The sequence below is a fragment of the Musa acuminata genome, unplaced genomic scaffold (genome assembly GCF_036884655.1).
Source record: "Musa acuminata AAA Group cultivar baxijiao unplaced genomic scaffold, Cavendish_Baxijiao_AAA HiC_scaffold_1125, whole genome shotgun sequence".
NCBI lineage: Eukaryota > Viridiplantae > Streptophyta > Magnoliopsida > Zingiberales > Musaceae > Musa > Musa acuminata.
This window is the reverse complement of record NW_027021338.1, coordinates 82,026-88,877: the sequence shown is the minus strand read 5'-3', so window position 1 is coordinate 88,877 and position 6,852 is coordinate 82,026. Positions and strand designations below refer to the sequence as shown.

General features: G+C 32.8%; 3 non-coding genes across 3 annotated transcripts; 2 read left to right on the top strand and 1 right to left on the bottom strand.

The window, feature by feature from the left end:
* Window positions 1-732: 732 nt before the first annotated feature.
* Window positions 733-803, top strand: TRNAC-GCA (transfer RNA cysteine (anticodon GCA)). The gene has a single exon. It is a non-coding gene; the product is annotated as a tRNA-Cys (tRNA).
* Window positions 804-4,451: 3,648 nt separating this feature from the next.
* Window positions 4,452-4,525, bottom strand: TRNAD-GUC (transfer RNA aspartic acid (anticodon GUC)). Its single transcript has one exon. It is a non-coding gene; the product is annotated as a tRNA-Asp (tRNA).
* Window positions 4,526-5,907: 1,382 nt separating this feature from the next.
* On the top strand, window positions 5,908-5,979 carry TRNAT-GGU (transfer RNA threonine (anticodon GGU)). The gene has a single exon. It is a non-coding gene; the product is annotated as a tRNA-Thr (tRNA).
* The last annotated feature ends 873 nt before the right edge of the window (window positions 5,980-6,852 follow it).

Genomic DNA, 6,852 nt, shown 5'->3' with positions numbered 1-6,852 from the left:
AGCCAACTCCATATACCATATATGTATTTCATACGTATGAACGGAAATGAGACAGAGGAATGAAGAGCATTTTCGACGCAAGTTCGAATTTGCGACAGGTACAACAGGAACAATATAGAGTTTCCCTTTTTAGCATACTTAATTTTATTTGAGTTTCATTTCATGTTCAAAAAAAATTTCGAATTATTTTTTTGCTAGTAGAATATATAGAATATGATTGAATTGCGTAATAGGAGTAATATTTATTAAGTGCATGCCAATATAGCTATCTACCTGTCCGCATATCACATCTTTTATCGTAATTTCACTTGTGGCAACAGAAGTCAGGTCGCACTATATCATAATTCCTATTTTTTCTATTGCATATAGAAAATGAAAAAAGAAGGCACGACGATTCTCTATAGGGATATGGGATATGTACATAAGAGCGGTATCTGTGTAACAATTTCTGTTTTGAGGTTTACATATACACATATATATTGTTATAATTTATATTGTTATAATTGAAATTGAAAAAGATTGATTATTGAAAATAATTGATACTGAATTAGTCATAAATCAATTTGATTTTGTTATGCCATTAAGGAAACGCAACAATTTGAGATACAAATTGAAGAACCTTTCGCTAATTCAAAACAACAAAACAAATAGTTAATGGTTCCAATTTGCCCTGAATTTTTCAGTCTTTGACCAGAAATCTATTTTTTATCTTATTTGGATCGAATTTGGTTTGGCGACATGGCCAAGTGGTAAGGCGGGGGACTGCAAATCCTTTATCCCCAGTTCAAATCTGGGTGTCGCCTGATCAACAAAAAACTTGGGATTTCTTATTCTGCTGATTTAACTCGACGAATTCTGTCCCCGGAGAAGGAGAGGCAAAAGGATAAGCCTATCGATACTTTATTTTTAGAATCTGTAGTTCTATAAAGAAAGTCAATTTTTTTAAAGAAAGTCAATTTTTTTCTAAAAATCCGGGCTTTGGGTGTGGCCCAAACCGGTACAAATAGGGATGAAGTAAGCCTTACTTATTAATATGATTATGATTTTAATATGATTATGATTGGTTCGGACATTTATTTTATAAGTAGAATAAATAAATAGTGAAAGTAAATTCTGGGATTCAAAACTACGAAAGTAAGAGGTCGGAAATCTTGGTATCCAAAGGTTCCTAAAGGACACTCCATTTTTGCTACTAGGATTGAAGAAGAGATTGTACGAAAGACTATCAAGAATTCCTAATTATTTTACACTACCACCGTTGTGTCTACTGACTCTGTCTGGAATTCGATTGGATAGGCTGATGGGAAATCAATTTAGAAGTTGTGGAAAGGACTGAAGATACTTTGTATCCAGACTCACGAGAGTCTCTGAGTACTCAAACATTCAATCAGGATAGTTGGTCGGCTCTTATTGAGTAAAGAGTAAAAGTAAAAGTTGAAGAAACAAAAAAATTTCTTTGCCCGTGTAGGAATTTCTTTGCCCGTGTAAGATAGGGGGATTACGAAAAAAAGAAAGAATGTATGTAATACTGGTGATGGTGTCTCCCCATTCTTTCACAAAAAAAACAGTAAGGCTTAGATCAAATAGGAAATAGAGGTATCTGATAGATAGTTATCTATCTTGATGGTATATTTTGATGTCTTTTGCTTATGAAAAAGGGTAACAAACAATAGGTCTTAGTACTCCTACATGTTCCATTGGGATAGGAGTATTCCTTTGTTATTTCATTTTCCGAGAAAAGGTGTGTGTATTGTATTTATGCTTAATGCTTCCCGATTCTACCAGAAATCTTATAATCTTGTTACGAGTAGATTCATTGGATTGGTTCATCAATAGCCTTAAGTTAAGTCAGAATTCCATTTTGACTCTGCGCCATTGATTCCACTATGATTATTGATCAATAATGGAATAATTCCTTCATAGAGATAGGAGACATAATTTATATGGATATAGTAAGTCTCGCTTGGGCTGCTTTAATGGTAGTCTTTACATTTTCCCTCTCACTCGTAGTATGGGGAAGGAGTGGACTCTAGGGGTACTACTAATCGAGTAATCGATTGAGTAATTGAATTCTATCAATTGTTTAATTGATCGTTTTGCAAAGCTTTAAAAAAAGAATGTCTCTGTTTCAAAATTATACTGAAATACAGTAATGAATAAGAAAATACAATAATGAATAATAACCATTCGATCAAAGAATGAATGATTACTATAGTTGTATTTCGAAACCTAAATCTACGCATGATAGGAAATTTTTTCCAACCGAATTCTTCCTAAATATTCTATTTTGATAAACCAGCTCTTACCAGAATTATGGATATTACAAAAAGAAAAAATCTGAAATTGGTTTTTTCTTTTTTTCTTTATTTGTTTCCCTCTTTCTTTACTTTTACTGTTCTAAGAGAAGAGAAAGCCGTTCCGCTATTCTAATTATATTAGATTACGACAATACATACTTTCTATTGGAAATGACTAGTTGTTGTCCAAAGAGGTTCTACACATAATAAGATTAGATCTTTCTTCCGTTGAGCGATCCACATATCGCGCATTTCACCTTTTTTTTAGACTCCTAGAGATTTTTTTATGCTTTTTTTGACTCATCTCATGTCATGTTTAAGCATAAAAAATTGGGAAGGTCTACTCTATTAATCTACTTCTTTTTCAAATCTGAAGAAGTTATCATGGAATAGAACTCCGCAGATCATCTGTTAATAGATCAAGCAATGACTTCTTGAGATGGGAAATCTAAAAAAAGAAAAAGATTCTTTTCTTTGGTTTCGTTTTCTTTTATCTTTTTTTTTATTTAATTTATAGTAGAATATGCCCATACTCTTTTTGTCTTGCTCCATTGATTCCTTTGATAGATCTCGGGACCTATACCTATATATATATAAATTCTAAGAAAGCCAGGAATTAGAAGAGTTGGTCTTCAATTATTTTGAATTGATCGAAATCCACACAAGTAAATGTAGCCAAAAAAATAATAGAATTGGACTGTTATTTTGATGTACTATTTAGATATACATCTAATCTATGTACATACATATTGTATATTGACCTAGATATAGGCTTTCTCTATATAAAAGCCTATATCTGTATACAGTACAACTTTCTATGAAAATCATTAATAGGATAATAAATACTATACCATACTATCTCGGCTCAGATACTACTATCTCAGATACTTATTATCTCAGATACTTATGATTCCAGACAGATCATTTCATTTAAGACTTGGAGTTTGAATCCGTTTCTTTCATTTATTCAATCATTGATAAGAACTAATAAATCAAGTTTCAGTCAAATTAATCATTTTGACTGACTGTTTTTACGTAGATGATAAGTAAAAAGGCAGTAGGAACTAGAATGAACAGTGCAGTAGCAATAAATGCGAGAATATTTACTTCCATAATCTCATTGTTTTTTTACTTCGCAATAACTCGGGATCTAATCCCATAGAGATGAGAAATTTGATTCCTGTAAATTCAATGGGATGAATTGCATCCTGATGATACTGAATCGGATCAATATTATGAATAACAATATCTGATCTATCAAATCGATTCATCGTCGAGAATTGAATAGTATAACATAGGAAGATCCTTTATCCATACTAAATCTGAAATGGGATTCCTGATCCAATAAAGAATCCCATTGAATTTTCATCCTTTTCCACTTTTTCTTTTCTATAAATAACCCTACCGTCTTCCTTATATACTCCTCCTTCGTTATACTTATACATACAATTATGTACATACAATTATGAGGTATTATATGACTGGTATTCTATGAATCACACACAGATCCAAAGAGTAGAAGTGAGATGGAAAAAGGACGGGTTAAGTATAAAAGATCTAATATAATTCCAACAAATTTAATAAAAAGGAACGTTGCTTGGTCTTTTCTTTTATTTGATTAGTATCTCTTTCTTCGATTGGGACTGGAAGGCATACATCAAAAATTCAGTGTGCAATTTAAATGAGAATGAGATAGATTGTTTCCAATTAGTCATTGAGGATACACAAACAAAGTCGAAGCTAAAAAGGGTTGTCGTTTAACCTGACAAGTACTCTGTCGAGGTAATTATGTTAAGTTCATTATGTATTGTACAATAAACGAATACAATTTGCGTATGTACTCTCGGTAAAAATAGGAGCACTCTATTCTATTTCATTTATCAAGAAAATCGAAAAAGAAAGTCAGACGAGTATCTCTTAAAATACTAAATATAGGAATACCACCGATTGTACGAATCTATATATGTTATGTCTCTCCCTTATCACTCGGCACTAGTGGAAGAAATGGAAATTCCTGTATTTGTCTGATGATAAATGCGAAATGAAAAACAAAAGAAATAAGGATCTCCACTGGGGATTAGATCTTGCCCCCTGTCTCCTTTTTCACGGAAAATAGATAAATTCATTTCTCCATTCATCGGTCGGATCCTAGTTCGGGACTGACGGGGCTCGAACCCGCAGCTTCCGCCTTGACAGGGCGGTGCTCTGACCAATTGAACTACAATCCCAGCGAGGTGTATGGTATACATATTCTTAATGGTTTCAGAAAAACATTTTCTTCGTCGCGTTGTAACAGAGACACGAATGATATACTAACTGATATCATATACACATAGAACACATAGATATGGACTATAGTGAAAGTGACACGGATTACTAGTAACCTGTGTTTATTTTATTTTATTGCCAAAAATAGATAATCAACCTTTCATTGAGAAAAAACGATTTTTCCTTTCATAATCTTTGCTTTGATTAAGTATTATGAATCTAGATCGTTAGAAAGAAAAGATCAGAACGAATGAGAAAAACATGGATAGAGAAACAAAAATGGACTCTTTCTCTTTTACGGATCAGGTATTTTTGTTTCTGGGGGACAAATTGGTTATATCATTGGTTATATCATATTCATGGAGCGGCGAATTTTTGGGCCGAGCTGGATTTGAACCAGCGTAGACATATCGCCAACGAATTTACAGTCCGTCCCCATTAACCGCTCGGGCATCGACCCAGGAAGAATTCCTTCTAGGCTTATTGATAATCCATGATCAACTTCCTTTCGTAGTACCCCCAGGGGAAGTCGAATCCCCGCTGCCTCCTTGAAAGAGAGATGTCCTGAACCACTAGACGATAGGGGCATATCCGCCCAACTGTCATCATACTATGATGATAGTATGAGTAGTTTTTTGGAATTGTCAATATAATCTAATGATATGACTAGATCTGAACACTCTTTTCTACTTTTATGTTATGATTCCATAGAATTTTGTTTTGGATTTGATGGTTCATGAATGAACCATCCCATACTATTTTATATAGCGAAAGGAGGTACAGGACTCCGTCAGTTCAGGCAGTGATTGGTCCGACAGAACAGAAAAGGGGGTAGAACCCCACTTAATTTCTTTTCTTCAATTTTAACTCATTAATTTTAACTTAACTCATTGCTTCGTTCATTGTTCAGATAAAATATGCCTATCACTATCTCACATTAAGTCAGAAAATTAAAAAACGATAGAAATTTTCCTTTTTTCTTTTTTATTTTTTTATAAGAATTCGGTTCAGGGTACGAATACCCTCATCACATGATTCAAGAAAATCTATCGAATCTATGTCGATGTCAGATTGGTACATGTATCAATCAAGTGAATCTTGTTTTGATGAGTCAGTAAAGGTAAACAAGCGGGGTCGGTCTTGAAACAATTCACTGCATTATTTTTATCAAAAAAAAAAATAAAAAATTTGCCCACTTTTTACTTTTGGGGGGTAAATCAAATTGATTGCTCCTAAATGAACTATGTATATATTATGTGCATATATGTATATATCATGTACATATATTATGCAGTAGACTCATAATGGAAAAAGGCTATAATTCATGAATCGAATAAAACAAGCCCTTTTAACTCAGTGGTAGAGTAACGCCATGGTAAGGCGTAAGTCATCGGTTCAAATCCGATAAGGGGCTTTTTCCACTAAACTAAAGTTTGAGTCTTTGTTTTTCGGTGGAGAATAGAGATTTCTTTTTATTTCTAAAAAGAAAAGGGTAACCACCATTATAATGACTTCTGATTATTACGAGTTATAGTTAAAAAGTGAAACATTATTCATTATTATTAGTATAAATAATAATGAATAATTGTAGTTATTAGAACTAGTCTACTCTGTACTGACAAAGTAGTCCTCTTCATGTCTAATTATTCAAATTTTTGTTTTTGGACAGGAATATTCTAGATGTCCAATCGCTATTATGAATCGCCAAACCAAAGTATTCTTACTTCTCCATTGTTTTTATCAAACCCAGCATCAAATTCTAAATCAAGAAAAAGTAAGTGGACCTAACCCATTGAATGACGACTATATCGGCTATTCTGATATTAAAATTCGATATAGATGAAATTGTACAAGCGGATTTTTTTATTTCCTTAGACCACGCAAGTCAGGAATTTGTCGATATTTCCGATTTAATGAATCTTCTTCTTACTGAATGCTCCATGGGAATAAATCGATATTCTTTTCCGCTACATATAAAAGTTTATTTCGAAAATATATTTTTCAATATCTTTCCTTGATTTCAGAATCAGATATTGTTTTGTTCTTCCGCCAATGCAATAGAGAACGAATGCGAGAAAGGGACTTTACTTTCATTTCCAGTCTACCATTATTTAAATATTTAATCTAGTTTAGGGGCAGGAAAAAACAGTGAATTTTCTTTTTTTTGTTTGTTTGACCCGTTAAAAGATATACTCTGTAACTGTAATATGAGTCATAGGACAATTCCGGGTTCAAATACTTAATTTATTTTATATAGTATAAGTTATAAGATAAGTATAAGATAAGG